The sequence below is a fragment of the Vidua chalybeata genome, chromosome Z (genome assembly GCF_026979565.1).
Source record: "Vidua chalybeata isolate OUT-0048 chromosome Z, bVidCha1 merged haplotype, whole genome shotgun sequence".
NCBI classification, from domain to species: domain Eukaryota; kingdom Metazoa; phylum Chordata; class Aves; order Passeriformes; family Viduidae; genus Vidua; species Vidua chalybeata.
Window position 1 is genome coordinate 55,876,786 of NC_071570.1, and position 9,424 is coordinate 55,886,209.

The following is a 9,424-nucleotide window of genomic DNA, read 5'->3' on the forward strand; positions in this document are numbered from 1 at the left end:
GCACAGGGAGCAGCAAACCCACAACCACAGAGCTCCTACCCTGTCAGAGAGCCTGTAGAAGGCAGACTGGCCATGTCCAAGGCTTCTGATGGAGGCTTGGATGAATATCCCTCAATTGCTCAGGCACTTCCTGGAGTCTCCATGGTGACCTGTCTGTAGCTGCTGCTGCCTGCCTCCACATGCCTCCTAAATTCCTTCAGATCTCATGTGTGTTCTCACATTCTCTGGAGAATACACCATAGGATGACCCCTCTGAAACTTAGCTCTTAGGACAGCCTCACAGTAACTCTTCCAGCCATAAACTCAGTTTAATGTGTGAGATCTGTGGCTTTGACAGTTGGTGATTGTTAAGTGCAGGTAAATATGCAACAAGAGCATGGATCTCATTCATGAAGCTGCCTTGGAGGGATCCAATAACACCCATTTAATTGATTTACTTTGAATATTTTCTGAATGCTGGAAAGTTTTGAAATACTATAAATAAGAAAATGTAACATGAGCAGAAAATAACAGTTTGCAGTAATGATCATTGGTGTATTGTAATTTTCAATATTAGTACTGATACTGGACCATACTACTGAGATAGTGTTTATTTTATTTCCCTCTCACTGCTGATTAGATCTCAAACTTCAGGTACAAATGGTAAGAAACTGTTTAGCTAAGCCCTCTCATCTGGACTGCCAGGAAAGATCATACCAGCTCAAAGAAAAGGCCAATTCTACCAAATTTAGTACAGGGTGGGGAGTTCAGAACTGCAAATCCTATGAAATGAATACATCTCTTTCCCTCCAAGCCTTGCATGCATAGTAGTAGAATAACTCCTTTTTAAAAGACCCCTCTGTCACATTAAACTGATTTTAATCAGTACTCCCAAGCTCTTGGAAATCAAAATAACTCTCCCTAAAAAAAAGTAATTTCCTGTTACAGTGTTTGTTCATATTAAAAAAAAAAAAAAAAAAATATATATATATATATATATATATAATTGTCTATCAGTCCCTTCCTGCCTTAAAAAGTTACAGTCTTCCCTGCAAAAACAAGCAGATTTTTTTAATTTCCTTTGGAAAAAAATTCCATTGAAGTCTTTCTTTAATACTTCTTTCATTACAGGAAATCCTTGTATTATCCATTACAGGGGTCACATCTGCTATCAGTGCATAAAATAAAACTGTCATATAATTATGATTGCATTTGAGGTTAAAATTTGACTCTCATAATATGTCTTCTACAAGAATTTTCAAGTTCTTCTTGTCCCAAGCATTGTCCCTTTCAATTCCTTAGTGCTTTCTCTTTGAAGGATAATTATCTATGATAGAAAAACAGTATCTGCTCTCATGCATATCAGATATGACAAATACAAAGGCTATGAGTATTAATAAATAACGATGTTTAATTTTATTGTCAGAGTTATGCAAAAGAATACCCCAGGAATAGCATTTCTGATACTAATTATTGTTTAATGACCAGGAAAGAGATTCTGGAAGAAGTGCCACTAGATTTTGGATATAGGCATCCTGTTTTTCTTGTTGCCTTTGTGGCAGGTACTGGGAATACTCAAACTAAAAAATTAAATATGTCACAGATGAATCAAGTAAACCTGCATTTGTTTTGTGAAAAGATGAGTGTTTCATCCCAGAGCCTAATTCAGTAGATTTATCTGCTACAATTACAGTGCTTTGATCACTCCAGAATAGGTGGTGTAGTGTGGGGTGTAGCTGTCCTTTTCCAATTCACTCTCCTTATCAGGATACATGTCTGTTGATTTGTGGGAAGCTGGCTGTTTTTCGTTCCTGACAAACTCCAGTGATTAAAATGTAGTGGCTTGCTCTTGTTCCCCTGATAAAGGTGACAGCTGCAGAGTTTCCAGTGTTAGTGGATATGGTCCATGCAGATTGCTTTTTAATGAAAGCAATATATTATCTTACCTAGAGGCCCTGCAGCCTTACCTTGTTAATGTATTCTAGCTTGGCACCACATTAATCTATAAATTAGTTGTATTAAACATGCTTCTTACTATTTATCCAGTCTCTAAAGAGTTGTGGTTCTTTTGGTTGGGGTTTTTGGTTGTTTGGGTTTTTTTTTTTTTAAGTTTATTTTATAACTTTGCTTCATACCTCCTCCAGCAGCACCATCATACACACAATGAACAGTGGCATAGAGTTTTCAGAAAAATATCTAGAATGAAATAATACAGTTACAGATACTGTGTACTCTCTACTTGATGACTTGATAATCCTTCACATTTAGCCATTAAAATATGCACTAAAGGATGTGGAATCAACAACACTTGATTATAAAAGTCGTATCTGGAAAGGTTTTCCTCTTCAATTTTAAAATCAAGATGATTGGGGTAATTCATAAAATAAAACAAAAGGTTAAGCTAAGCAAAACTGTGCTTCAGTTCTGTAGGCATATCTCTTTCGAATTGTCTGAAACACAGCAGACTGAAAATTCCAGTTGCATTGTATCCTTTAAGAAAATACTGCAGGTCTCTGAAACACTCAAATGTCAAATTCATTATCACCAAGAGTAGTCTGTTCTTCAGATATAAGCAGTGTCACTGTTAGTAATTTATATTATTTTCAACAATCTTAATCTTGAACTAAGTTTCAAAAAAGGACTGAAATATTAGAGACCAACCGCTGTTCTTATATTAGAAGTATTTTTCTAGCAAAAGATAAATATATTAGCCAATTTCTCTCATAAAAGACACATAAAAATAAATAAATTTGAATTACATTTCTGTTACTTATTCCTAATTTGTAATGAGAATCCAGTGCATTGGTATAACCCAAAGGTGATCAATACCTTATCTTTACAAATCTTTTGTATTTATCATAATTAAAAAAAGAAGTGATTCAATAATTTGAAAATAATTGAGCTGCTAATGACTGTGAGAATGTTTTATTAATCTTGAAAACTAAGTATGCCTGGGTCAAATCAAAGACTTTTTCAGTGGTGGATATTCCACATTTTGTATTTGAATTTCTGGAATTTAACTCCTTTAGCATATCTGTGTGTCTTTGCTCTGCTTGTATCTTTTTAAGCAATGCATGTACAGTAGGCAAGATAAGCAAAGGATTAGGAAAGGATTAAAGGAAAGTCTTTGATTTATATACAGTCTGAACACTGCCTCCACAGTTAATTTTTTGAATTTTTGCATTTTGTTGGAAAGATAACAAAAGGCAGTACCTGTTTATTTCCTCCATCTAAACCAGCACGCCTCTTATCTTCTCATTCCCCTAAAAAATGCCCTTTCTAGATATTTTATAAAAATAAGGATACTCTCAGCAGCAGCTTTGAGGTGAAGAATTTATTTATTTCCTGTCTTGCTTTTGTTTACATTGTAAATTTTAAAGTAATCTGGACCTGTCAAGTTTTCTTGTTTCAAGTGAATAAATTATCATCTTTTCCTTAAATACCTAGCATCCACTGAGCCTGTGAAGGCAGAGATAAAGACAGAGAAGGAAAGCATGTAAACCTGTAATTCTGAGAAGGGCCATAAAGCCTTCTGGTCACTTAACCCGGAAATACCAATTCGCAGCTGGGGTGGTGACTGCACTTTCTCATGCTCCCTTTTTTTTTTGGGGAGGGGGGCGTGGGGTAAGGTTTCTTTCTAAAAACAGATTCACTTTTTCCCCATGACAAATATGTGCGAGGTATTAAAGATATAAGTACACTTCATTCAACCTTGCACTCTTTTACATTCTCTTTGAAGTCAAAAAAAGGCTCCACCTTCCTAAGCTACTTCAGGCATGTTTGCTCCCTCTCACAAAATACAATTTATTTTTTGTTTTCTTTGTAACCATCTAAAGTCCTTATTATACTATGATGATGTCTAAGTCATATGTAAATAACTGAGGTAATGGTCAAAGATCTAATGCTTAAGCTGGTAAATTAATATCATGTATGAATTTGAGTCTTCAGAAGACAATTTGATTTTTGCTTTTGCTGGGAACAGTGTCAAGAATTCACACTGGTACAAACCTAAGCAGCACTAATTTAACACTTCATGCCCTCTGCAGCTATCTAAGAAGGCTGCTTGCATTTACTGTGCATCATCATTCAACTGCTCAGTACTCAAGCTGATTTTCTGAATGAGTGCCTGTCTTAGTAGAATTGGTTCTAATAAAGTGGAAAACACTATAATTGAAAATTTTTTTAAGCATTAAATTATAGATTGCTCTTTCAATTTTGTATGATAGTATTAGTATGGCTGTCACTCCACTGCCATATTTTGTGGCGAGTTCATGGAAAACCATGTGTTTCACAAGTCTGAAGTGCATTTCATTTCAGTAAATTCTTGCATTTCCTTCACATAAATAAATAACTCAGTAAGTGATTGGTAAAGAGCTTGTAAAATTACATATTATGCAAATTTTGATAATTGTGTAGAAAGCAATCAAATGAAGCACTAGCATTCTTATCCCAGTAGGAGATATTGAGGACTACAGTTAATGTATTCTCCCTCTTGCCTTTGGCTTCCTTACACAGCCTCTTGAGCACACAGCCTCGAGCCTTTAGGATGCATTCCACCCTCTTTTTGCTTGTCATCTGTGCCTCAGGAACACACAGCCACCAAACCTGACAAAACCCTCTGGGCCTCCCCAGCCCCCAGCAAGGAAACACAACAGCCAGGCCCTGGATGTACTCCTTCTGTCCCAGAGAAGGCTAGAAAGTTGAGGAGATGTGATGCAGCAAAGACAGAGGATATGACTCCACCATCAGGAAAAAGAAGGGAAAAGTACAAAGGCTCAAAAGGGAAAAAAAGAGTTTTCATTTTGTGCCCATTAATCATTTAGACAACTGTACAGGTCCACAACACATACACAAGCAAACCCATGGAGTGCTGATTGCAGCATTTGTTCTTTATGTATAACCAACTATTGCTTTGCAAATTGGTTCCTCTGATATATTTTGCCATAAATAATCTGCTAAAAGTAAACATTAGATAAACTATATGGGCTGTTCCCCACTATCTTTTTTGTATATTGCCATTGCACAAAGAGAATTTGATTGACAAAATAATGCACTGGTATAAAACAAGCAGAAATGCCATGTCATAAATCACAACAGAAAGAAAAGAGATTATCAAACAACTAAATAATGCAACCCACAGCAAAACATACCAGTAAATCATACAAAGCAGGGTAAATTAGATAACACTGTCCCTATACAATTACACCAGCTGGCTCCCACAACAGCCTTTAAATTTGACATGTTATTTGACATGTATGCAATTAGGGCTTAAAATCAAATTTTTCCTATTCCATTTGAAATAAAAAATGCACTATTTCCAAATCAAATGCTACCTTTTTAGTCAAGATGGACAAGAAATAGTATCAGGTTAGCAGCAGCATCTCAGCAGCATAATGCAAGGCAGAAAAGGATGGTTTCCTTGAATGCTGTGAAAGACCAGATCTCAGATCATTATTCAAGCACCCTATCTATGTTTATTATTTCAACTGTTTCCCTCCAACCCCCCCACCCCACCCAGGGCTTATTGTAAAACCAGGACCCATTGAAAAGTAAAAACTCTAAAGCATGATTATATGGATGACACATAAAATACCAAAGAAGGTTTAGCTCTTTCCAGGTAGATAATGCACTGTTAGAGAGCCATAGCATCTCTAGTATTCAGCCCATGGGAAAGTGACAGAATTGACACCCTGGTACAGCACTGAGCACAGAGCTGGGAGGAGGAACATTGTTGATATGATGTTTCAGGGCTGTCAGAAAACTCAAAGCAGCAGTGCTTTGCTTCTTTACCCAGTTTAGACAAGCATTAGAAACATTGACTGGTTTCAGTGAAAGTTTGAGCATGAAGGTCACTAGAAATTTGTTCAGTGTTCAGCATCACTGGATGATAATTGCCAGCCTAGTCCCATCTTCCTTGTGCTTTTTGACTATCCACTGACACTTGGGCACATCAAATGGCTCTATGACTCCAGGCTGACAGAGGAGTGACATGATGTCACCTGAAGACTGGAGAGACATGTGGAAGCAGGTAAACAGTCTAGGTTTCTGGCTTTTCCTCACTTTCACCTGTTGTCTTTCCAGTCAGAGAGAGAACCTTTCACTCTCCATGTTCCCAGTCTACCTGCATGGCTCTTCCAGAAGTAGTCCATTCCCTCCTCTCTGGCTGCTCTATCTCCTTCTGACTCCACTTCTGCCACAACTGCTGAGATGCCCTCTGCCTAAGGAGAGGAAGGTAGACAAACATGCTTACAGAAGGAGCTGACAGGAGGTAGCAGACCACACAAAAAACCCAAGGGATCTGCAAGGGTTCCTGAGCTGCAAGGACCACAAACCCAGTTTTAGATCCCAATCTCTGTGGAGTATATATTGTAGGGGCACATACATGGTATAGCCATGCTGTGGTATGGCATGCAGCAGCTGGTCGTTAAGTAAGTTCAACTTGGTGATACCTTCTCATGCTTTCCCAGAAATGGATTTACTGCACAGCCCTGGAGAAGATAGGTAACTTTGATCTCAAACTCTTGAGTTGTATTTTTCCTCATTTTTACCTCCCTAGCAGTCATCTTCCAGCTGGCTTCTCCCTGCTTATCCAAAGCAGGTTGTGCTGACGAAACAACAATTCTGACAGTTTGGACTCCATTTGAATCATTAGCATAAAGTCAGCATCATTCTCTCTGTCATCCCTGTATTTGGCAAAGAAACCAAAACTTTCTAATCCCCAAAAGAGAAATATTATAAAATTATTCACAAACACAAAATAATTTTAAATATACAGATATTTCCCTTATACTTAAAGAGACATACTCCATAAAGATCAGCTGTACACTAATGTTGACATTTCTGGTACATTTTCATATAGAGAAAAATTCTCCAGAAATGCACACTATACATGGATTCTAAATAATCCAATGACTACTTAAAAACTCTCAAAACCAGTATTAGCTCCTTTACACATAAAAATTATTATTATTGGAATAGGATTATATATGTCCTGGTGCTTCTATCTCTTTTTTTCTTGCAGTCTATTAATTAATTAATTAATTAATTAAACCATCAGGGGATGGTTTAAAAAAAGGTAAAAAGGAAGCAGTTTACAATTTCCACACAATTTTTTTTCCAGGTCATCATAAAACTTTCGACTCATTTGAGGAATCAAATATGATATATTGCACCTGAAGAGAGCCCCCAAAAGTGAGATGGTTGCACAAGGTAGAAACCCAGGGAAATGTTAAACATCACAAGTAAATAAAAATGGAGGGGTTTGCCATTCATTCTTCCTTCCCTTTCTGTGTCTGCCTTGTCTCTGAATAGTGGGGCTGTTGCATCAGGAACTGGTTTTATTTTATGATCAGGTATATAGTACTTGCTTATTAAATACAAATGGAACAAGTTTGAACTATACATAACAACTCTTCACTCTTTTATTCCTGTAGAGAACATGAAATCTCAGGAAATTATAATTACTGAAACAAACTGTTCTGCAGTGATGGCTGTAATCATGATTGTACTTTAAGACTAGGTATTACAATGGTTTCCTCTATAATGCTTCTGTGCACTATCCTGTTGGCATTAATGCTGTGCTGTAGAATCAGACTCAGAGATAAAATGAATTCTAGTGATGAGTGATAAATCAATTCCTCACTGCCTTTCCTTTGATTCTATGTATGATTTAAAAAAATGCTGCCTTTTTAGAGAAAGCTCTTTCTGTATAATTTTTATAATTTTCATTCAATACACTTGATAAGCAAAGGACAAATATTCTGGAGAGTCCTCATTTCAAACTCTCAATTTCTGATGTTGCAAACAAATTATTTTCCTGGAAAATCATACTGGATTTAGAAAGACTTAGAAAATTACACCGTTTGAGGATGGTTTTCCTAGATACATAGGAAGCAATTAAATCTCACTGCATTTCTCTTATTTTTTCTTTGAGGCCTGCAGATCCAAAAACATGCAAGATCCAACTACGCCTTAGTAAACGTGGTGAAACCACCAGATGTTCTTGCACAAGTCACTGGGTGTGGTGTGGAAAGGCATTTTCTCAGATTGTCTGTTGCAGAGAAAGAGGATCAAGGGGAGACCCAGAAAAAGATAGCTGCTCACAGTAACGCATCTCCTGGGTTGCTAAGCCTAATTTTATTTTTGCAGAGAACAAGCACGCTACCTCCGAAGGCAGAAATGTTCCAGCGCACCCTTTAACTCAGGGGCACCACTTGAAAATTCTATTTCCTTCCTCCGCTTCGCCCGGCCCCCGCTGGCAGGCGGCAAAAGGAGGCGGCGAGTGAGAAGGGTCCTGCTGCTCCCGGCCGCTCCTGCGTCCCCGTGGGACAGGGACAGCCCCGCCGCCGCCTCGCCTCTCCGCGGGCCGAGGGCGCCCTCTGCTGCTTTCCTTGAGGAAACGATCTTCCAGGAAAATGTGTGCTCCCGCACACGCCCGGCGGCGCTGCTTCAAGGACAGAGGCTGAATACTCGCGTCTCATCTGCTGGGGGGATGCCCGAAGGAAGGTTTGGCATCTCTTCTTTCCAGCGCAGCTGAGTGGGAAGAAAGAGGGGGACCTCCTGTGCCCGCAGCTACTACCTGGCCGTGCCTCAGTCTGATGCTCCGTCATATGAGATGGATGGGCATTTTTTCTCCCCCTTTGTAGTTGCTGCTACAAAAGCCTGACTATGAAAACACGTAGGGCACTCTTCATGTGTAGGCAATCCCTTTTCTTAGCTATGAAAAGAAGGCAGTTTTGCAGCTTGTTTATGATGTTAGGAGTAAGTCAATATACCATACAATAAATACACAGTCAATTTTCATAACTGGAGGCAGACAGAAGGGCAGAACTCAACAGACATCTTCCCAGTCCTGAAGTGACAAATTACTATATGGCAGTTCTGCTTATAAAACACTCCTGGTGGATCACATAAAAGATCAAGTCACCTACTTAATGCTTGAGAAGGGACACTGATCTTACCACACTAAACCAATTCTGGGCCAGTTTACCTTCAGTGTTGTGATGGCAGCCATATTTACTCAAGCAGTAACACAGCTTCTTATTGAACCTCCTTGCTTTGTTACTGTCCTTTGATAAGTTTATCTGCTTTCAGTGTCTGCATGGGCATCTCATTGCTCATGGCTGTAGTTAGGAAACCCACAGAAAGGTTTCAGATAAGGTCTTACCAAATATTGGAAATGCACCTTCTTCTCACTTTTACTCTTTGATCAGCAGCTGCAGACAATCATTGCGGTAGGAAGCTCAGAGACTGACAGGAATTAAAAGTTCATCATACCACATAGCAAAAGAGCAAAAGCAAAGAGGATTTGAATTCAGATAGAGAAAAAACATCACATTACAGAATACCCTCACCTCTCTATCTCCTAGGGGCCACTCGAGATATTCGCTGGGTTTTACCAAGTGTGCTACTTCAGCCTGATGCATTCATAAAAGTACAGCAAGCA